We start from the raw sequence: 25006 nt of genomic DNA on the forward strand, positions 1-25006 counted from the left end.
TCATGGAAACACTTTAGGACCTACCTTTAGTGGAGAAAACGATAGAAGCTCGTACTGATAACGTGTTGTGAATTTGAGAAGCACAACGGAAACACGGATGTAAAGAAAATATAATATAGTAATATATTTATATAATAATATTAAATATATAAAATAAAATATAAAATAAAATAATTAAAAACATAAAATAACTAAAATTATAAAATTGGATAATATGAAAATTAGTGGAAGTGAAATTCTCACCAATGTATGTATGATTTTAAGATCCACCAAATGCCACTATTTATAGGCAAAGTGGTAAATAGGGTGTGGATTTACATGGACACCAAATATGAATAATTACAAGGCATATGGATAATATAAAGGGTAACACGTGGGTTTGGGGACACTAAGCAGTGAACATCTATTTATTATTATAATATTCATAATAAAAACAACAATAAATAAGGAGAGCGAATTAACAAAATTAAATCAAAATTTAAAAAAAAAGGAAGAAAGAAGAAATACATGAGGAAATTGAAGGTTTTCTAGTAATTTTTTAGATAGCATGATATATATATATATATATAAATGTAGATTATAGATGAAATGAAACTTTTTTTTTTTTTTTTTTTTTTTTTAATTCTTCACATGAGATTTTTTTAAATCTAGTGAAATTAAAACTCATAATCCCTTTAGATAGTATATATTTAAAACCTTAAAAACTTAAATTTCTTTTGATTGATCTCTTCTTGATTTTAACATTAAATCAAAGTTTTAAAAAGGAAAAAAGTACAAAATATGTAAAAAATAGTAAAAAAAATATTATAACCAATCAATTTTTTAAAAAAGTGAAAAAAACTACAAAAGTAAAAAACAATCAATCATATTCTTAATTTTGGACTTTAAGATTGGCTGAAAAAAGTGAAATCGGATATATAATATCGGTTTTATTTTTTTTTAAAGTAGATCTTTAATGTCAGTTTTAAACTGACATACCTTTAATGTTGGTTTTAAACCGACATTAAAGATTCCCTTGAATTCCTCACACTCTTTATTTTTTCCCATTTTTTTTTTAATTTCCGTCTTCACTCCCCCCATTTTCTTTTTAATCTCATTCTCACACTTTCACTCACCACAACCCATGCGAAACCCACGAATGCAGGCATTCTTCATCTTCAGCAGCTTTTCAGACCCATACCTCTGATGGCTTGTCTTTTCTATCTCTGTTAGCTCGTCCTCTTGTCCTTTCTATCTCCATTGTCAACTCCTTCCAACGCGAGCTTCGTACCAGCTCCGTCAAGATCTGAGAGATCGACTCTTTCCAGCATCGTCGAGCTTTATTTCAGGTTTGTTCCAGATCTGGAAGTTGTTCTCTTCACATATTTCAAGTTTATTTCAGGTCAAACAAAATGTTGAAGAAGAAATTGAGAGAAAAGCTAGCAGAATCGTTGATTTCATCAGTCGTTGGAAAAGACTCCAACGGTGATGTTTCCGGTGAACCGGACACAGAATCTCGGCGACAATCCCTCAAAGAGCTGTTAGGCACTGCTAGTCGCCATGGACCCAGATTTTCTAAGCGAGAGAAATGAAGAGAATCGCTCATTTTGACAGCTTTGGATGGGAATAAAGATGAGAAGAAGGAAGATGGGAATTGAGGATTGGGAAAGATGAAGAGAGAGATTGAATGACATTGATGAATTGGCAGGTGGAAAAAACACATTATAATATAGGCAGGTGGAAAAAACCCATTATAATAGGTAGGTAGTTCATTTAATCATTTGCCTCCAGTTGTTATATATCTCAGTAGCTTAACATTTTCTTTTGAACTTTTAGATTGAATGACATTGATGAATTATGATTAATTACTTGTGAAATTTTCTCTAAAGGACTATGCTTCTTATTGTTTTAGTCTGTTCATGTTTGACATTGATCTGGAAATGGTTTGCCTTTGATTACTTTCTGTCAATGCTTGAGGAGGGAGAAACTGCATTACTAATATTGTGTAGATCTAATAGAGTTTAATATATTGATCTAAGGAATTTTTAATGGTATTGCCCTAGTCCAATTTGTATCATCTAGATTGATAGATGCTTTAGTGCCGCTCTCTCTCTCCCTTTTGATTGCTTACCAAGAAAATGCAGACTTTTTGTTGGTAGAAGCCAACACATTTCAGGTTTTCAAAAGATGGACTTGTAGTGCTGCATGCCGTGTATGATCTACCACTTTTCCTATCGTTCAGTTTGTTGCTAGAAGATGCTGAAGTTTCCTTTCTTCAGCTGTTATTTATTGCATATTTTAAACTACTTATGTGTTCTGTGCTTCACTCATGGCGTGCTACAAATATGTTTTTCTTGCAAGATCAAGGAAACCTTCCATCTTTGAAATGGACATATTTCTTTCCATAGGTCTCCATTTCTTGTATCAGTGTTGTGGTTTTGATTGCAAATATTCTGTCAGATGTACCTGAACTAGCTTTTGACTTGTTTCAGGGTAAGTTGAATTCATTGTATTTCAATAATGAAATGATTTTGAGTGAAGTTTTTCATTTTGTTAGGTGCAAGTTTGACGTGTAAGGCTAAATTTTGATTCTTGGAGATTTGGAAGGAAGATAGGAAGATTGCATTAGACATGTTTTAAGAAGGTTGATAAGTGGAGAAGGTGCACCCAACACAAAAAGGACTTCATAACAACATTAATAACAAGTACAAGTTAATATTTATAAGATGCTTATCTTCAAAGTCTATTTGTTCTAAAGTTTTGGATTAGATTTAGTGTTGGAATGCTATGACTATCCTGCAGTTATGGTAGTCATAGCTTAGTTGTTTATGACTTCTATTGAGTGGTTTATGGTAGTAGAACTTCTTAGGCAACCTTTGGTAGTTTATATTTATGCATTATTTGTCTAAATGAATCCGGTTACACTATGGTAGTTGTGGGTTATTCATGCATTATTGGTTAGGTTAATTCTTCATTATCATCGTCGAATCTTTTGTTATCTCTTGTTTAACCATTTATTATGCTTATTTGTCAATTTGAATCTAATTCGTCCTTGGAATCTTGTTTGGATAATCTAGGATTGACCCTCGATAGCATCTTTTAGTTGGAGATGTTTTTTGTGGTTTCATTTGATTAAAGTCTTGTATCCGTTTAGTGTGCTTTTTTTAGTTGCTTGAAGTTTTGGTGTTGATTACCACATATAGGTTCAAGATTGTATGTGACTTGGGAATCCCTGAGGTCTAATCCCTTTTGTTTTTTCCCCATTTCAATTAACCATAAAATAGTATTTATATCGTGATTTTAATTGATCATAAGCTGATTAGTGCTTGATTATGGTAAGTGAGGAGACATATACCTGTTACCTCCTTGGTCATCAACTGGTCTATCACTGAGGCAAGTACCCAAAACCTCATAGCTTGTCATCTTTCCTTGATTCCAACTTTATCTATTCACTTTTTCTTTTAGTACTTATTGAGTTGTTGTAACTTTGAGTATTAGTCTGAGATCTGTTCAATATTTTTCTAAAAAGATCTTTGTATATCATCTTTATGCGATTCAAATGGTGGATGATTTGTGATATGTTTCAATCTATTAGGTATTTTGTTCATTGTTAGCTTGTTTTTTCTTGTTAAATATGCCATTCATTTTGTGTTTTGTATTGTAAAGCTTTATTTGATAGATGATTGTGGACTTATTCAACTTAACAGGCTTAGATTGAGTTTGGCATGATTTGTAGAATAGTAAAAACCGCTTTTCTGAAAGTATTTATAGAAAGAGTCTAACTCTAAGGATACGAGTCTCGAAATATATCTCAAAATTAATCTTTAGAGTTCTACTTCCTTATTTGATATGTGGTTGTTAAGAGTTCTCATTTCTAATGCTAACTACTTGTGTTTGTTGGCTTTTGAAATCACTTATTTATGTAGATTTTGTGGTTTATTGTGATATTTGTTTAGATTGATGAAATTTTGAACTTTGCTGAGTTTTTGTTTTTGGCTTTTCATTTCATTGATAAGAACTGAGTCCATGAATCTGGAGGGTATAAGATCAAATGTCCATGTGACAACTTTTGAGACTTGAAGTCAAGTGAGTAATCATATCTGAGTTTTTGTAAATCATTGTTGTTTGTGTTGTTTGTTTTGTTGAGAGAAAATTATTGTTTGAATATTGTTGGAAGTGCATTTCTATGAACAAGTGTTAAAGTAAAAAAATTTTGTATTGTTGTGGTAGTGTAGTCATGTTGCCGAAATTTTTTTAAAACATAAGAGTTATAAAGTTAGTTGTAGGTTAAAATATGGTAATGTTCCTTAGTTTAGCATTGAAATTTGGGATAATTACAATGACTATTGTGCAGCTGTGGTTGTTGTTTATGGGTTGAGTTCATTTCTTTCGTTATTTATAAATTTTTTATATTAAAGCAACTTATATTTATTAGTTTATACCTCTCATATGACATCGCTCGCATGAGTACAGGGAGGTTTTGAGTAGAGGGCATAACAAACTCATCCATAGAATAGAGAAATGAATAGCAAGTTTTGCACTCATTCCTTTTGGTAAGTTTGTATAAATATAGTTTCCATACTTCATGTAATTTCTTTTAGTATGATTCATTTATTTTTAAATTATTCTTGATTTTATATACTTAAGCAAGCATGTCTTCTTTGTAGATTTTTTGAGATAGTAATGACACTCCAAAGTAGACAACCAACTCTCTCAATCTTTAGTTATTTTTTTTTTTTGTATTTGTTGAAAGTTAAGTTGTATATACTTGCAATTAAGATTTTATTTTGGGATTTTTTTTAATACATAAGCAGCCAACTACTGCCTTGTAAGTATAAATTTTGTTATTCTCTTTGGGAGCTAACTATTATTTGTACTTTGTAAGCAAGACTTAGATTTAAATTTTTGTGTTTGTTGAGATCTTAATATATAAAAACAATTCTTGTTTGGGGACAAATTATTATAATGTCGTTTTTAACTTTTTGATCGACAATAAAAATGGATTGGACAATGACATTTAAAAAAAGGGACAATAATTTTGGGTTTTAATGTCAGTTTAAAACTGACATTAAAAGGCTGTTGACAACCGACATTGAAGATCATGTTATAAAAGGTCTTTAATGTAAACCGACATTAAAGTCCAGAATTCTTGTAGTGGCTCTTTACTTTGTCCCCTTCTAAATTTCTTGAACCTTGTAGAATCTCAAAAAGTAAGGTCTTTCTCTCCATCCTCTTTAATACTTGAGGATCAATAGGTTGAATATGCTTGTATACTACAAAAGCATATAAAAGAATACATTAAATCACACTATATGATTTTCCAAAATTGAAAAGTGAAAAAAGTTGAAAAAGAAGACATACATTAAAAAAACGAGAGAGAGAAGAGAGGTGATATTTCTTCTAAACATGGAAGAGATACCAAAAGTAGAACAATTAAACTCTTCTAAAAAAGGAAAAGAACAAAGATGTTGCTATTAACCAAATAAAAAAAAAATACAAAGTAAAAAACTTGGAGAACAGGTTAATAAATAATAATAATAATAAAAGAGAGATGGAAAATGAGGAGTTGAATTTAGCTATTTATAGCGAAAACTTAGATTTAAAATCAATAAAATATAATTTAAAATTAAAATCCATGTGAATGATAAATTTTTTTTAATAATAAATTTTGGATATTAAATCAAATATAGAAATAACCAAATTTTAAACCAATAAAATTCATGTGAATGACAAATCTTTTTTAATGATAAATTTTGGATCTTAAATTAAATATTAGAATAAAATATTAGAAATAACTCAACTTAAACCAATAAAATCCATTTGAATGATAAATTTTTTCATCCACGTGAATGATATAATTTTTGTTTTTTAATGATAAATTTTGGATATTAAATAAAATATTCGAATAAAATATTATAAATAACCAAATTGTAAACCAATAAAATTCACGGGAATTATAAATTATTAGAATAAAACATTAGAAACAACCAAACTTTAAATCGATTAAATTACATGAATTATAAATTATTATTATAGATTTTTTAATAATATAAATATAAAATTACATCATATAACCTTATAATCATCAATTAGAAGGACAAAAGGGAAAATCAAATATTTCTTCCTATTTTAGATTGTGCATATATATATATATATATATATATATATATATGAGATAAATTCTTTCCTTTAATTTTTTTACTATTATTGAAAATTATTTTATAGGGTGAATCAATGGACTAGTATTGAATTACATCGCAAGAAGCATTTATTTTTTTCATGAATGAATTTTAATTTGGCTCTAAGGGGGAATTTTCAATCAAATTTCAATTTCATTCGTAGTTTAATTCTCTAAATAAAATTTCTATTTGCTTTTCACTTTAATTTACAAAATTAATTCCAATCTTCTTTTGAAGGGTTTATGCCACTCATAAAACGTTAGGTCATATTTTAATTCGAATTGATTCACTAACATGTTATATATATATATATATTGTGTTAATTTTATGACGAAATTATGATTTTCTAATGTCTCGAATTTGTTAGCCAAATGTTTTTTCTAATTAGAGAACTCAAACATTTAAAACGTACGAAATTCATTAACAAAATGCGTCTTTCCTTAATTCGAAAAAGTTAAAAGTGAGATCTAGTGAGATATTATTTAAAAATTAGATTTTAGTGTTTAGGTGTTAACGGTCCCATTTTAAATTGAATTTCTTAAATAAGAATAAAGTTAGACAATGGATTTTAAATAAAATTGAGTATAAGGAATAGGTTTTATTAGGCTAAAATATTTAAGTTAATGGTAAGGGAATACCTCTTGACTGAGAACTATTTAATTAGTCATATTTTATTTTGTTTTATTAATTTTTCTTTTCTTTTTTTTAAAGTTTTCTAATGGTTTCAAATCACCCATAATTATTAACTTATATATTTCTATTAAATATAGATTAATGAAATTGAGATATTTTTTCCTCTCGTAGATAAGGATCATTATCGTTCAATAAAATAAACTAAAAACATGTGTTGTAGGGTGCTACTACGCCCTACACTCAAATGACTCCCAAATCTAACATTGGTAAAATAGACAAATTTTTCTTTAAAATGGGTGACCAATCCCACTCGAAAATTATTAGTGGCGATTCCAAACTTAATGATGTTAGCCGCTTTGATGACATTGCAACACACACTAATTTTAATATTTATGGACAAAAAATGTAAGAGTTTGTTTGGTAGAAATCTGAAACACAAATTTGAAAACAAAGAATATAATGAAAACAAAGTTCTATGGAATGTTTTCCAATATGTGTTTTAGAGCATATTCATAAATTAGATTCTAATTTAAACAATCGTATAAAATGTATGTTACCATATTTATAAATGGTTATCCACTAAATATTATTTGATAATAAATTATTATTAATTTATTTATAAACATACTTCAGGTTAATTTTCTATATAATGATATTAATATTATCTAATTTATAATACATTACATAATATATATTTTTAATTTAAAAAATTAATAATTTTTAAAACATAACATAATGTATTTTTAGAACATTTCTATCTTTAAAATTCAAAATCTTATATAATGAAAATATATATATATATATAATGTTAGTTTTCATAATCAGAATCTAAAAAGTCTCCAAACAATTTAATAAATATGAAAAATAAAACAAAATTCCAATAAGCAACCAAAGAAATCCTAATTTATCCGGGAAAAAAAAAAAGAGTAAAGTCAGTAATTTGATCCTCTTTTATGTTTCAAGTTCCAATCATTTGTTGAAGGTGATTGGACCCATATCCTCTCCTTCAAAGTCAATGTTCAAGATCCCATCTGTGACCCATCAGCCCACGTGCTACACGTGAGAAGTAATCCTATCCTCTCCATTCTCCACTACAAAAACACACAAGCTTGCTATAGGCTTGCTCTGTTATTCGGAACTCTCAGTGCCTTAAATTCGCATCGCCATGGATGACCAGCAAGTTGGAAGCAAGATTTTGATGTTTCCATGGCTTGGCTATGGCCATCTCTGTGCTTACTTGGAGTTAGCCAAAGCTCTCTCTACCAGAAATAACTTCCATATCTACTTCTGTTCAACCCCTGTTAATCTCGACTCCATTAAACCAAAGCTAATTCCTTCATCTTCCATTGAATTTGTGGAGCTTCATCTCCCTTCTTCTCCTGAATTTCCTCCCCATCTTCATGCAGCCAACGCCCTTCCCCCTCACCTTGGGCTCACTCTCCATCAAGCCTTCGCTGCGGCTGCCCCACGCTTTGAGGCAATTTTACAAACACTTTCTCCCCATCTCCTCATTTATGACTCTCTCCAGTCTTGGGCTCCTCAAATAGCTTCCTCCCTCAAGATCCCCGCCATCAACTTCAACACCTCTGGTGCTTTCATTATTTCCCATGGCTTCCACTCCATTCACTACCCCAATTCTAAACTCCCATTCTCAGATTTTGTTCTTCACAATCATTGGAAAGCCAAGTTAAACCCTGACGCTTCAGAACTTGCCCGCAGCGTCAGAGAAGCCTTTTTCTATTGCTTCAATGCATCTTGTGACGTAATTCTGATCAATAGCTTCAGGGAGGTGGAGGGGGAATATATGGATTATGTCTCCCTTCTGTCGAAGAAGAAAGTAATCCCAGTTGGGCCTTTGGTGTACGAACCGAATGACGAGGAGGAAGATGAAGATTATTCGAGAATCAAGAATTGGCTGGACAAAAAGGAAGCTCTGTCTACGGTTCTGGTGTCATTCGGAAGTGAAAGGTACGCGTCGGAGGAAGAAATGGAAGAAATAGGAAAAGGGTTAGAGGAGAGTGAGGCGAATTTCATATGGGTGGAAAGGATTAATCCAAAAGAAGATGAAGAAGAAAAGAGAAGGGGATTTGTGGAGAGGGCTGGAGAAAAGGCGATGGTAGTGAAAGGATGGGCTCCACAGGGGAAGATACTGAAGCATGGGAGCATTGGGGGATTTGTGAGCCACTGTGGATGGAACTCTGTGTTAGAGAGCATCGTGTTTGGAGTACCCATAATTGGAGTTCCGGTGTCTTGGGACCAACCCTTTAATGCCAGAGTGGTGGAAGAAGCAGGGGTGGGGGTAGAGGCCAAGCGAGATCCCGACGGCAAAATTCAAAGACAAGAACTCGCAAAGCTAATCAAAGAAGTAGTGGTTGAGAAAACCAGAGAAGAGTTGAGGATGAAAGTAAGAGAAATGAGTGAGATTTTGAACAAAACAGGCGATGAGAAGATTGAGAACATGGTAGCTCAAATCTCTCACTTGACCAATATTTAACGAACATCAATATTAGGAAAGAATTTCTTAGAAAAAAATTTAGCTCTTCGCCTGCACCAGCTATCCAATAAATTTTTAAAAATATTTTTCAGTTCAATCATTAACACAATAAAAGATACTTAAAAAAGGAAAGAATTTTCACTTGTTGAATTACTAGTGACTTACCTTGTTCAATTCACATCATATGTTTAGTCAATTGACACCCTATAGTTTCATGCATTTATATTAAAAAATAAAAATCATAAAAAAAATGTGGACGTCGATTAGTAGATGAACTTGAAATTTATTTTATTATTTTTTCTTTTAGAAAGAAAATCTTCTATTTGATGTTTACAATCAAACTAACAATTAGTTTTTTCAAATACAAAAATCATATATTTACTAAAGAACTTACTCTTTGCAATTCATTCAAGGAATTAAGAAAGCAAGGGTGGGAGTGGGGGCCAAGCGAGATCCAGATGGAATAATTCAAGGCCAAGAAATTGCAAGGCTGATCAATCAAGTATTGGAATGTCTTTAAATTTATATAGAATTAAACATAAATACATAGAGTTAAACAAAGCATATCTTGAACTTAGGAGATGTCACAAGGTGGGGTTGCAGATGGCTTCTACGTCCCCATCTCTACTATCCATTTTGTTACGAAATCGACAATTAAAGAACACAAAAAGGAACGTAGAGATAGAGAAGATCGACACACAGCGAGACCCCCCTACTTGGTTGTTCGAAGTGCCAACAAACAAATTCAAGGTATTTTAACAAATCTCCACATTGACTTGAATTCTCTCCCAGATAACAGATGTACCAAATGCAACATAAATCAATATTGCCAGATGTACCCAGACTTCTCCCTCATGCCTCAAAGTGTCCCACAAAGGGGATCACTAACAATTCAAAACATTCAGCAAGTCCAAACAATGCTGGAACTTGCTTTGTGGGACCGGTTTAGTGAACATATCAGCAGGGTTATCACCAGTACCAATTTTCATCACTTTAACTCTTTGCTCACCTCTTAAGAAGTGATATCTTACATCTATGTGCTTAGTTCTCTCATGATGAACTTGATCCTTGGCTAGGCATATTGCACTCAAACTATCATAATATACAATAGCTTGGTCATGATGCAAAAAGATCACCAACTAACCCCCTCAGCCATATTTCCTCTTTAGCAGCTTCTGTCAAGGCCATGTACTCTGCTTTAGTAGTAGACAAAGTAACTGTAGGCTGTAAGGTTGCCTTCCAACTAACAACAGAACCACCCAGAGTGAACACATAGTCAGTCATAGACCTCCTACTGTCAACATCTCCAACATAGTCAGAATCAGAATAACCGATCACCAAACACTCTTTGCAATTCCCATAAACGAGATCAACATCAAACATACCACTAAGGTAACGCAAAATTCTTTTAACGGCTTGCCAATGCTCCTTCCCAAGTTGAACCATTAACCTGCTGACAACACTAACAACATGGGCAAGATCAGGCCTAGTACAGACCATATCATACATCAAACTTCCCACTGCACTAGTATAAGGAACTCGAGACATGTACTCCTTCTCAGCTTCAGATTGTGGTAAAAGCATAAATGACAAACAAGCATTTACAGCACTAGAAGTATCTATAGGCTTAGCTGATGACATACCAAATCTGGACAATATTTTCTGAATATATCCTTTCTACGACAAGAAAAGCTTATTCTTATCTTTGTCCCTATAAATCTCCATACCCAAAATTTTTTGAGCAGCACTCAAATCCTTTATATCAAACTCAGCACTGGGAAGATTCTTCAATTTTAGAATGTCAGACTTGGACTTTGTAGCTATGAGAATATCATCTACATATAAAAGTAGATAAATCATCGAACCATCATCAGCTTTGTTGTGATATACACAACAATCATATGGACTCCTGTTATAGCCAAGTCCAATCATATAGCTGTCAAATCGTTTGTACCACTGCCTTGAAGACTACTTTAACCCATACAAAGATTTCTTCAACTTGCAAACATAATCTTCTTTACCTGGATACTAGAACCCATCTGGTTGGGTCATGTAAATCTCTTCCTTCAACTCTCCATGTAAGAAAGCTGTCTTCACATCTAGTTGTTCAAGTTCCAAACTCTAATGTGCTACTATAGCTAGTAATACCCTGATAGAAGTATGTCTGACTACTGGTGAGAAGATCTCGTTATAATCAACTCCTTCCCTTTGTGTGAACCCTCTAGCAACAACTCGAGCTTTATATTTAATGTCATCTAAAGGTGATATTCCCTCCTTTTTCGTGAAGACCCATTTACAAGTGACAATTTTTCTCTCCTTAGGTCGTTTAACTAATTCCCAAGTCTGATTTTTGTCAAGAGATTCCATCTCATCCCCCATAGCAGCAAGCCATTGAGCAGACTCACCACATGACACAACTTCTCTATAAGTGGATGGCTTATGAGGATCCACCTCTTCAGCAACCTGCAACACAAAAGTAACCATATCTTCAAAATCATACCTCACAGGAGGTCCAACACCAACTCTTCTAGCTCTATCATGAGCTATACTCGGTTGATCTACTCGTGATCTAGAATTCTCAGGCAAAACAACTTCTGACGTTTTAGGCACATTAATTTTTGGTTGCACATCAGTTTCTGTAGTAACGTGTTGATCTTTTCCACCTTGATGTTGTAGTTCATTCACAGCTGAAATGAATTGTATCTCCACCTGTTTATCAACACTACTACTTTCTCCCACATCAGTAGACATCATAAAAGGCTTTACAATTGAGTTAAACATGAAATTTTCATCAAATATCACAGTCCTACTAAGTATGACTCTATTCTTAGAAGGTGACCAGACTCTATATCCCTTAACTCCATTCCCAAAACCCACAAATATACCATTTTTAGCTATCGGTTCTAATTTACCCTCATTAACATGATAGTAGACAGTACAACAAAAAACTTTTAATAAAGAATAATCTGCAGGCTTACCATACCACACCTCGTAAGGTGTTTTATAATAAATAGCTTTGTGAGGTCCACGATTGATCAGATAACATGATGTATTTATTACTTCTGCCCAAAACCTTATAGTCAACCCTGCATTAGAGAGCATGCATCTTGCTCTCTCCAACAACGTCTGATTCATACATTCTGCAACCCTATTTTACTGTGGAGTATCCCTAACAATGTGATGGCGAACAATCTCCTCAGCTTTACAGCACTCATTAAATTCAGATCCATAGAATTCCAGTCCATTATCAATTCACAACCTTTTGATCTTCTTCCCAATTTGATTTTCAATCAATATCTTCCATTGCTTGAAATTCTTGAAGGCTCCACTTTTATGTTTCATCATAAAAACCTAAGTCATTCTTGAGTAATCATCAATTATAGATAAAAAATACCTACTGCCTCCAATAGATTCAACTTTGGAAGGTTCCCAACAATTTGAATGAATATAATCAAGTGTCCCTTTTGTATGATGAACACCTCTTGGAAACTTGCTGCGATAAAGCTTCCCAAATACACAATATTCACAGAATTCAAAATCCTGCACCTTGTGCCCACAAAGAAGATCCCTTTTTGATAGAATTTGCATCCCTTTTTCACTCATTTGACCAAGTCTCATATGCCATAACTTAGTCATATCATCTTTGTGAACGACCGATGATGCAACAACACCTGTTATCGTGGAACCTAATAGAAAATACAGTGTTCCACGCTTTATGCCTTTCAGAACTACCTCAGAACCCTTATAGACATAAATTGCTCCATCTTCACCTTTAAAACTGTAACCCTTACTATCGAGTACACTAAAGGATATCAAACTCTTATTCATTAGTGGAACATGCCTAACCTCTTTTAAAGTGTAGAAGCCATCATTATATGTTCGTATCTTAACTGAGCCGATTCCAACTATCTTGCATACAGCACCATTAGCCATGCTAACATTCCCTCCATCTATTTGCTGAAAGGTTGAGAACCACTCTCTATTTGGGCACATATGATAAGATGCCCTAGAATCAAGAACCCATACATCATCAGAATATGAATGTTCGTTCATAACTAAAGCTAGATCTCCTTCAAAATCCATCTCGACTTCTTTAGGATCAATCTCAACTTGTGCAACAGAGGTGGATGCTTCCCTTTTGTCACTCTTTTTCTTCTTTTCCTGATTCCTTTTTATCTTAGGACATTCGGTTTTCCAATGCTTCTTTTCTTTACAGTAGTGACAAATATCATCTGACCTAGAACCCTTTGACTTCGAAGACATTTTATTCTGGTTTGACTTCTGCTTATCAGAATTCCTATGTCCCTTGCTCTCTGTAGAAGCTAACAAGATGCCTGACTTTCTGTATCTGAACTTCCTGCATTCTGACAATCCTCTCTCATAAGCAACGTGGACTTTGTATCTTCTAAGGTCAGAGTTTCTTTCCCTCCAATATATGAGTCAACGAAAGTCTCATACGACGGGGGCAAAGATGTCAACAAAATTAGGGCAGCATCCTCATCATCAACTTTAATCTCTAAGTTACGCAGATCTAATAAAATTTTATTTAATTGATCAAGATGCTCTCGTAGATACGTACCTTTCTACATACATAGATGATACAGACGTTTCATCATAAACAACTTCTTGGTTAAAGATTTCGTCATGTAAAGACTTTCTAACTTCAACCAAAGACCAGCGACAGTTTCTTCATCTGCAACCTCGATGATGACATCATCAACCAAACCTAGCATGATTGTCGAATGAGCCTTCTCCTCAAGAGTCTGCCACTCTTCGTCATCCACGACAGCCTTCTTTGACTTACCCGTCAACGGCACCCACAGCCCTTGCTACTTTAGCAGGGATCGCATCTTGATCTACCATAAACCAAAACTGTTCCTCCTGGTAAATTTGTCGATCTTTAAGTTCACGCCAGACATCTTCAATTGTCAAACAAATGCGGAATTTCGAAGAAACCCTAACAAGACTCTGATACCAGTTTGTTACGAAATCGACAATTAAAGAACACACAAAAGAACGTAGAGATAGAGAAGATCGACACACGAATATACCTGGTTCACTAACGGTGTGTTAGCTACATCCACGGGCAGAGGGAGAACAATATTATTAGGGACAGGAAATTACATCAAACGGCACCTCTAAGGTTAGAGAGTTTATATAGCGCACTACTTTAAACCCTAGGATCATAATCATAAATAACTACAAATAAATAAATATGCTAAATACGAATTCTGAATAGGTTTCAGGGGCGTTGCTTGGTTGTTCGAAGCGCCAACATAATAATAACTACAAATAAATAAAAATGCTAACTACCTTAGGGTCACAAGCGAGACCCCAGTACTTGGTTGTTCGAAGCGCCAACAAACAAATTCAAGGCATTTTAACACATTCATTCCTCATTCTCATGAAATTCGCTATCGAGAATTTGCAGGATTGGGTTCCGTATAGAATTTTTCCACATTTGATTTTTTTTTAAAATAATTAATTTAAATTACTATTTTGGAAATTTAATAATTTAATAATTAAATTTCTCACTCACTCATATATGACAAAGATATAATTAAAATATTTAATTTTCATAATTTCTAAAAATTAAAATTTATATATTACAACAACATTTTCTAATATTAACATGATATATATATATATATTATATATATATATATATAATATATATATATATATATATAAACTAAACAATGATTTTAAAACTAACAATAAACCCACTGTACTGTAGGTTTGTATATATTTAATCAGGGTAAGGTAGGGTAGGGGATGAGGGCGGTAATATAATCTCCATCCTCGTTCTTATTTAGACAGTGGAGAAAATTTCTAACCAACCCCCTCATTCCCTATCTACTAAGGGATTTTTCACCCTGTTCGAAGCAAGTCTCGGGCACTGTAGATTAAATGAGCATCTCTACTTGAACTATATATGGAAATAACACCTGTTTACTCCTATACTAAATTTACGCCAAAGGTTATTCATATGAAAATTTGGAAACCTTCATATTTTAGTAACGATGACTAGGAATGAGCAAACCCCTGAACTTGTCTTATTAGTTAATTAAGTTTAAGTCCTCTTAATTATGTGTTTAAGACATGTATTAGTAATAATGAAAAAGAATGCATTAAGTATGTTTAATGAAGATTTCATTTGAAAGGCAAGGAGAGGAAAAATTTTCTAAGTGTTACTTGTATATGCGTCCAGATGCTGAACCTAGTCGACGCGTAGAAAGTGGATAATGATAATGGAAAACCGGAGGAAGGGCAAGAAAATATGCTAAGTGTAAAAGCTTAAGCTCTCAGGTAGAAAGAGATATAATGACACTTAGTGGTAAGATGGAGAAATAGTTGTCTGAGATAGGTGTCGAGGTGAGTTCGAGAAGGTAAACACATATAGGATGCGTCAAGGAAGATGTTAAGTCAATGGCTAGATGGGTCGCGAGACACAAGGCATATGTTGACTAAGGGCCAAGGTTGAGCTTCGTGCTTGCGAGGTGATGGCTAAGCGGTTGGAGCTTATACGCTGAGCAAGGATGTGCGTATAAGCTTAAGAGAACGTTGAAAATTTCAGTGGAGGCTTGGAAATGTTGATAGGTAGCATGCGTTCATGCATGGGTTTAATCCGTGAAGGCGTGACACAAAGGCTAAGATGCGTTTGTCGAGAGAAGGGAATGTGTTGCAAATTTAGCCAATGCGATGATTTAATAACCTAGGCATTGGTGTAGAGATGGAAGATTTCAGCTTAATCACCAAGCTTGGTGGGACAACTGTCATGTTTAGATGCTCTAAACATGTTTAAGCTAGTTCTGATGTTAAGCATACATGATAACCATGCACTCCTAAGTATATAAGGGAGGTTGAAAGAAGAGCTCGGTTTGGTTGATCAAATTGTGTTAAGGGAGAAGAGTGCAACTGACTTAGAAACTTCATTGAGGTTGAAGAAAGTTGAAGGTGCCGATAAGAAATTCTCTGATTTTGGGTGGGTTGAAACTTGAAGGATTTTATAAGGGTTTAAGAGCTTGTAGACCTGATCGAGAAAAGTGAGAAGGCTGATGAAATCTAGTCTTGTTAGGAGGAATCAGGAGCTCAAAATTTGAGGTAAGGAAGTTCAGATTCTAAAATTAAAATTATGAAATCTGGATGTTTGATTTTGAGATGATGTTATGGATGAATAAGTAGACAACTGCATACGAAGAATAAGCAAACAGTTGATTCAGTGAGGTTATGTGTTAACACATACAACATAGCAAATCCACAATGAAGGTAATTTGAGTACATCGTATAGTGGATGTATGTCACATAGGTTGAGAAGTGTTTCAACGCTTACCCGAGCATCTTGAGAAGGGATTCCCAATTGTCATTTAAGTTATAAGGTAAGATGACTAAGGAATAGTTGATGCGTCGAAAATATGATGCGATAACCATTAGTATGCGATAAAGATAAGCTATGTGTAAAGCTCAAAAGGGAGCTAAATATACTGATCGATAGTCCTTTCCTTTTTAGGGAAAACACAAATAGGAGAGGCATACAACCCCTTGGATAAATAGCTTAAGACAGTGAGTGACTACACAAATTTTATGAATGATTTCTAACGCATAGACATTTTATATGAAGTTATTATATTACTATTTTCTCCAACACATGCCTTAAAAAGAATGTTAATTGCATGATCTATGTTTTTAAATGATGAAATTATTTGAGTTTAGCATGCATTTTTCAATAGCCTATGCCATGTTTTATCGCATGATGAAATTGATCAAGTAACTCCACATTTTACAAGGCACTATGTGTTGATATGAAACCATGAGGTATGATTATTTCAAATATGCATATTCTATATATGTTCTTAAATGTCTAAATGTTTGTGCCTTGTACAAACCCTACTCCAATGTTGGTAACAAAGGTACAGTAAGGTACCAGATTTCAATGATGTTAGGGATCTTTGACACCGAAGGTATATTATCGACGTCGATGAGATTGAGCAAAAGGGCTCCTCTCAATTAAGTTTATTAAGGATTGAGCGAAATGGCTCTCCCACATGTTCAGTTAGTGAAGTAGTGGAGTTTTTCATAATGATGTTAATGAGTTTTATTACAGGTTTTACACGATGTATTTTACGATTTCAATTCCATTTTCAAAACCCTGATTATGATTTTATAAATGTTTTCCTTGATAGGCACATTTATGTTATTTGTGATTTAAAGTATGTTTTATTTAGGATAGTCATTCACTGGGCTTTTCAACTCACTTTTTTTTTTTAAAAAAATATTTTCCTCCCCAAGTAGAGGTCGACATCTCGAGGCTTAGCGGTATTGCCAATCAGTCTCTCCCTAGACCCTCAGGAATATTATAGTTTATGTTGAGATTGGTGTCCTAATTCTTCCGGAGTCTCGTAGTTTGTACACTTTGTTCACATTGTTATTAATAAAATAAATGTTATTTTATTTGTATTTACTCATATCCATTAGACAAAGATCCGTGGCTATTTTATGTAAACTTAAGCATGTATATGAAATATACAAGTGGATCATGCCTTAAGTAATAACCTAAATGGTCTGTAGTATAAGGATAAAGGAGGGACACCTTATCCTAGTGACACTACAGATACGACCTGCTTTGTAGAGGTTTACAAGTGTTATGAACTACTAAAGATGGTCTGATCCTGACCATTCATGTGGAGATATGCGAACGGGGGTGTCCTATACAAAGAGTTTGTATAAGACCGGACCGCGAGATGATTAGTCTCTTTATATAACACCGTATATAATTGAGACTTACATCTCACTAACATGACCATAGGTGACATGACCTTAATCCTGTGTGTTTTGGGAACTTCTGCCTATAAAGGCAGTCCTTTAATTAGTATAGGTGAGAGTGGCCAAATTGCCAACTCAACAAGCCTACCTTTTTGGGGATATGTCTAATTGAGGAGCTGGGAACTCAGTTATACAAGACAAAGAAATTAACTTCTTCCCTGAAACAGGGTAAGTAGATAGATTGCTCCCTTAAGGGCTGATTCTCGATCTTGAACATAGTGGCCACACCCTCTCTTTGGAAGAGAGACCTAGTCATAGTAGGACTATGACTTATTGTTCATTAAAGGAATCAATAGTACATAAGGAGTTAAATGTAACTACAGGGGCAAAATGGTAAAGTAGCTCAGCTGTACTTACGAGCGATTTATGAAGGGTTATCGCACTATTGATTAGTTAATATGGACACAAAAATATATCTGTAGTGAGAAGAGTGCAGTTGTCGGTCTTTAGTGGAGTGCCCGAAAGTTAACGGATGGTAGATCCCATGACTAAAGAGTTTAGTCAGTTATTCTGGACCTTCAAGTTACAGGTCCATATAGTCCCCTTAGAGCTCAATGGGTTTAAATTGAGAATCAGATTTTGGGATTAGTTTGAAGTGTTCAAATTAATAATAGGAAATTCAATTACATATGATATAATTGGTGTGATGTATGAGATACATCAAGTGGAGGAATTAATGTAATTATGATTTACATTAAGTACCATAAAATAGAAAAATAACTATGGTTTGTATGTTTCATGAGATGAAATATTAAAACTATAGGTTATAAATATAATATGGTAAGTTGGTTATCATATTTATTTATAATATTTTCATTATATGAAAATTAATTTCCTTTTCTCTAATAATTGATTGAGTGGGAGGGTATTAGAAGTTTTATAGTAACTATGAGATAAAAGAAAAATTGTTTTCCTAATTTTAGAAGTTACTTCATTCGAAAAGTACTCATGGAGACAAGTTATCAAGTGAAAGAGTTTCACTAAGCGATAGCCGTTGAGAGACTAAACGATCATTTAAGAGTTGACAATATGATCATTGACCTTTTGATCGTTGCTACACGATCAAGTAGTAAGAGTCAATGCGATAGGCTTCGTTTACTAAACGATCGAGCACATCATCTATGCGATAGATTGTGTACTTATCTCCCACTTGCTCGATCGTCTACTCGATCATAGACATCCAGTCTCTTCTCAAGCCAAGATCATACAGAGCCCACAACTCCTGGATTCTCACACCGAGAATAACAAGGTAACCATTGTGGTGGTGTCTTCACTTAGTTCATGGATCGAATTAGACTCGATTAGGTTCGAAGAGCTGTTTGCTGTTCGTGTTGTTCATGTGGTGATCGTTGTGTTCGTGTGTTGTTGTCTTTGGACGCATTGTAGATTGTTCAAGGGATTCTTGAAGAATGGTTCTTTAAAGGTATGCATCCTCTATCCCTTGTATCATCATTTAGCATGTTGTAATTTCTATTTTTGCATGACCTATTAGTTTCCATTCTTAGACTGTAATTGTTTAGTGTTCAATTCGAATGGAATTTAATATGATCCCTTCTACTGCTCATGGAAATCCTCGCGTTTTATATCCTTTAGTTTAGGTGGCTCGTATCATTCTGTTTAAGTTGTATTTCCACGTTAAGAGGAGAACAAAGTAGAGTTTGTGTTGTATATAAGTTTGATTTTTTTTAAAATTTGTTATGTATGTTTATGTTGATATTTCTTATTAGCGGTAAACTATATGTTAAAAGTGGTTGTTGCAGTTATGTGTTGAGTTCTATACTAATTAGGTTTAACAGGTGCTAAGAATACTGGTTTCCATGAGTATGTTGGGAGTAGTTGCCATAAAAAGATTGGTAATTGCTGTCACCACATCTCTTCTCGGATTAAGAGGGTAATCTGGGATGGGTGTGATAAGTTGGTATCAAAGGATAAGGTTTTGGGGAGTAGAATCATGCATTATATTTGGAGCATATGAATAATGTTATGAGCCTAATAATGTATATATGACGGAGTGACTTGGAAGATGGCTGAAAGGGATCGTGACCCTACCAGAGATCTCGTAGCTTAAGGGGATCTAGAGTTAGTCAGAGGACCGATAATGAAAAAATCTACATCAAAGGGAGAGTCTAGTACCCCTCAGGTCAGAGCCGATCCTAAAATGAAGGATAGAGTCTTTGATAAAATTGCTCAGAGATTAACAGCTAGTGTAAGATCTGTATCGGCAGTTCCTAAGAAAAAGTATGGTATTGAAAGAATGAAGGCACTGGGTGCCACTGCTTTTGAAGGCATTACTGACTCCTGCTGAGGTGTGGTTGATTTAGTTAAAGAAGTGTTTCCAAGTAAGTGGATGCCTAGAGGACTGTAAGGTTAAATTGATAGTTTTTTTTTTTTTTTTTTTTTTTACAGAAACAAGTAGAGCAATGGTGGAGAGTGATAGATTCGTGAAGAAATGGATAAGAAGAGATGTCATAGAAGGAGTTTAAAAGAATTCATACCATGAGGCAAAGAGGAATGAGTTTTTGAAGCTTGTTCAAGGTAGTATGAAAGTTATAGAGTATGGACAGAAGTATACCGGGTTATCCAAGTATGTTCTATAATCATAGCCAAAGAGAAATACAAATGTAAAAATTTTGAGAGTGGTTTAAGGAGGGAAATATGGACTCTCGTTACTTCTACAACTAACTAGACCTATTTTTCTTAGTTAGTTGAGACTGCCATGCGAGTGGAGGAGAGTTTGATAGAGGATAGGTAGGATAGAGAAGTCTCTAGAGGGGAGAAGAGGAAATTTGCGTCAGGAGAGTCTAGCAGGAGAGATTTTAGGCCTCATTTTAGTGGGCTAGTGACCTTTCAAGGTAGTACAACTGACAGACAGCAGATGAGAGGCAGATAGAAATCCGGTCAGACATTTGGGGGAAGATCAGGATGTTCTGGGGAATCAGTGGCCAGTACAAGTAGGAAGCCTCAGTGTACCAGATGTGGTAAATTTCATGTAGGCCATGCTATGAAGAACATAATGTCTGTTATCAGTATGGAAAACTTGGACATTATAGGAAGGGATGTCCTCAGTTGATTTCAGGGGCACAGACTGAGCAAAAAGCAACATCCCAAGTAGTGATGCAGCCTAAGGTAGGCATAATGGGCAAAGAGGGCACTAGTGGTGCCAAACAGAAGAGTGTAGTAGGACGACCACGTCAGTAGAGCAACATTTACACCATAACCCAGCAGGAGGCTAAGGATGCACCAGATTTCGTTACTTGTACGGTCTTTATTCATGATAGACCTGTACGTATTTTATTTGGTCCATGAGTGACTCGTTCATTTATTTCTAGTATGTTTGCATTGAATATTGATAGGCTGCTAGAAACTATGCCGATGGAGCTAGTTATTTCTACCCCTATAGATGATGTGCTGCTTGTTAATAATTATTATAGAAACTGTGTAATTCACATAGAAGGACAGAACATGAAGATTGACTTAATTCCCCCAGAATTGTTAGAGTTTGATGTTATTCTGGGGATGAATTCCTTGTTTAGATATCATGCATCTGTGGATTGTTATAAGAAAGAAGTAATGTTTAGATTGCCAGATCATGCAGAAGTAGTATTTGTAGGGGGGAAAGAAAATGCTCCCTTCTTGTCTGATTTCAACAGTTAAGGCAAGAAAGCTACTGAGTAAAGTTGTACAACATACTTGGCCCATGTAACAGTTTCTTCATCGAAGAAGATAACACCAGAAGATGTTCCTGTGGTGTACGAGTTCCTTAATGTGTTCTCTAAAGAGCTATCAGAGTTACCATCGGATTAAGAAGTGGAGTTTACCATATATTTGATACCAAGAATAGCACCTATCTCACAGACACCATACAAGATGGCTATAGCTGAGCTGAAGGAATTGAAAGCACAATTGTAGGAATTAATAAATAAGGACTATATTTGGCCCAGTGTGTCATCTTGGGGAGCACCAGTTTTATTTGTGAAGAAGAAGGTGACACATTCAGATTATGTATTAACTACAGATAACTGAACAAGGTAACCATACAAAATAAGTATTTGTTTCCTCGTATTGATGACTTGTTTGATCGGCTGAATGAAGCATCAGTATTTTCAAAGATTGATCTAAGATCAAGTTACCACCAGTTGAAGGTTAGGGAGTCTGATATCCCTAAGACAACATTTCGAACTAGGTATAGGCTTTATGAGTTTCTGGTTATGCCATTTGGTTTAACTAATGCTCCAGCAGTGTTTATGGATTTAATGAACATGATATTTCATGCATACTTGGATAAGTTTGTGATTGTTTTAGATGATATCCTGGTGTATTCAAATAACAAAGAAGATCATGTAGAGCATTTGAGAATAGTATTGCAAATACTACGTGAGAAATAGTTATATGCTAAGTTTAGCAAGTGTGAATTCTGGTTAGAACATGTGGTATTTCTAGGACATGTGGTGTCTGCAGTAGGAGTCAGTGTTGATCCTTAGAAGATTGAGGCTGTAGTCAGATGGGAACGACCTACCACAGTCATAGAGGTACGTAGTTTCCTTCGTTTGGTAGGTTATTAAAGGAGGTTTATGGAGGGTTTCTCGAAAATAGCTCTTCCATTGACCTATTTGACCAGAAAGGATGCTAAATTTGAATGGGTAGATGACTGTGAGCAAAGTGTTGAAGATTTGAAGCGAAGATTGGTAACTGCGCCAATCTTAACTCTTATAGTGCCAGGAAAAGAGTTCAAGATTTACTGCGACATATCTAGACAGGGATTGGGATGTGTGTTGATGCAAGGTGGTAAAGTTATAGCTTAAGCTTCCAGGCAGCTGAAGAAGCATGAAGGTAATTATCCTACTCATGATCTGGAATTAGCTGTTGTGTTAGCATTAAAGATATGGAGACATTACTTGTATGGTGAAAAATGCCATATCTTTACAAATCATAAGATTTTGAAATATATATTTGATCAGAAGGAGTTGAAGACAAAGACAATGGATGGAGTTGATAAAATATTATGATTGCACTATTGATTACCATCCAAGTAAACCAATGTGGTAGCTGATGCTTTGAGTAGAAAGTCCAGCTGTTCCAGAGACATGTTGAATTCTTTAATGGGAAGTAACAAGAATTCAAAGGAGCCAATGCAGCTTTTTCAGTAGGTCATTTAGAAGAAATGATAGCTCATTTCTAGGTAAGACCTACACTAACAGATGATATCACTGGGGCTCAAATGACAGATGATAAACTCAGTAAGTTGATTAAAGAAATTAAACAACAACAAAGATCAGATTTCATGTTAATACATGATGAAGCGTTAATGAAGGATAACATATTATGTGTTCCTGATGATGAGTTGTTAAAAAAATACCATGTTAGAAGAGGCTCATAAGTCAGCCTATGTTATGCATCCAGGTACACCGAGATGTACAGAACCTTGAAGAACTCTTATTGGTGGTTAGGAATGAAGAAAAACATAGCCAATTATGTAGATGGATGTTTGATCTATTAGCAAGTTAAGCTAGTATGTCAGAGACCTACAGGTTTGTTAAACCCACTTCCAATATTGGAATGGAAATAAAAGCACGTGACCATGGAGTTTATGTTTGGATTACCCATAATACTTAGTGGTTATGATAGGATTTAGGTAATAGTAAATATGATGACTAATACACTAAAGTTTTTGCCCATTAAAGCTACGTTTACCCTTGATCAGCTGGCTAAATTATATGTTGACCAAGTTGTGAGCCAATTTGGAGCTTCAGTATCTATTATATCATATAGAGATCCAAGACCCACTTCAAAGTTCTGGCCTAGTTTGTAAAAGGCATTTGGTACTAAGCTACATTTCATTACAGCCTTTCATCCATAGATGGATGGACAGTCAGAATAAACGATCTAGACTCTGGAAGATATGTTGAGAGCTTGTGTACTATAGTTTAGAGGTAGTTGAGATACACATTTGTCACTGGCAGAATTTTCTTATAGGAATAGTTTTCAATCAAGTATCGATATGATACCGTATGAGGCTTTATATGGAAGACTTTATAGAACTTCAGCTTGCTGGAATGAGGTTGGAAAAATATAGCTAATAGGACTAGAGTTAATCCAGGAAACATCAGAAAATGTTAAGCTAATCAGAGAGAATTTGAAAATAGCTCAAGACAGACAAAAGAGCTATGAAGATAAGAGAAGAAGAAAGTTAGAATTTAAGGTCGGAGATAGAGTTTTCCTAAAGTTATCACCATGGAAATGGATACTCAGATTTGGTAGGAAAGTAAGCTAAGCCCCATATATATTAGACCTTACAAGATAATTGAACGTGTAGGGCCAACAACTTACAAATTAGTTTTACCTACTGAATTATCCCAGATACATGGTGTTTTCTATGTATCCATGTTAAGGAGGTATGTGCCCAACTCTACTCACATTCTTCGAGAGCAGCCAGTCCAATTAAAGGAAAATTTTTCTTATGAGGAAGAACCAGTTTAGATTTTGGATAAGAAAGAGTAGGTGTTAAGGAACAAGACTATTCCGTTAGTAAAAGTCTTGTGGAGAAATCATGAAATTGAGGAAGCTAAATGAGAAATATATATCCATACCTGTTCACGTGAGAAGTCCCAGTCAGATTTTGAGGAAGGTAAATTGTAACCCCTGAACTTGTCTTATTAGTTAATTAAGTTTAAGTCCTCTTAATTATGTGTTTAAAACATGTACTAGTAATAATAAAAAAGAATGCACTAAGTATGTTTAATGAAGATTGCATTTGAATGGCCATGAGAGAAAAGATTTTCTAATTGTTGTTTGTATATGCGTCTAGATGGCGAACCTGGTCGAACGCATAGAAAGTGGAGAATAATAAAGGCAAGCCAGAGGAAGGGCAAGAAAATACGTTGTAGAAGCTTAAGCTCTT

At 34.4% G+C, this 25006-nt stretch overlaps 1 long non-coding RNA gene and 1 pseudogene across 2 annotated transcripts; both read left to right on the forward strand.

The window, feature by feature from the left end:
- The first annotated feature begins 1075 nt into the window (after positions 1–1075).
- On the forward strand, positions 1076–4867 carry LOC120087707 (uncharacterized). The gene is made up of 4 exons (XR_005484664.2): positions 1076–1739; positions 2537–4065; positions 4453–4532; positions 4647–4867. It is a non-coding gene; the product is annotated as an uncharacterized LOC120087707 (long non-coding RNA).
- A 2957-nt stretch (positions 4868–7824) lies between these two features.
- On the forward strand, positions 7825–9367 carry LOC120088797 (mogroside IIIx synthase pseudogene; annotated as a pseudogene). The gene has a single exon (XR_016523976.1). The product of XR_016523976.1 is annotated as a mogroside IIIx synthase pseudogene (transcript).
- The last annotated feature ends 15639 nt before the right edge of the window (positions 9368–25006 follow it).

Source organism: Benincasa hispida, chromosome 10 (assembly GCF_027475165.1).
Source record: "Benincasa hispida cultivar pf3 chromosome 10, pf3_genome.v1.1, whole genome shotgun sequence".
Classification (NCBI taxonomy): domain Eukaryota; kingdom Viridiplantae; phylum Streptophyta; class Magnoliopsida; order Cucurbitales; family Cucurbitaceae; genus Benincasa; species Benincasa hispida.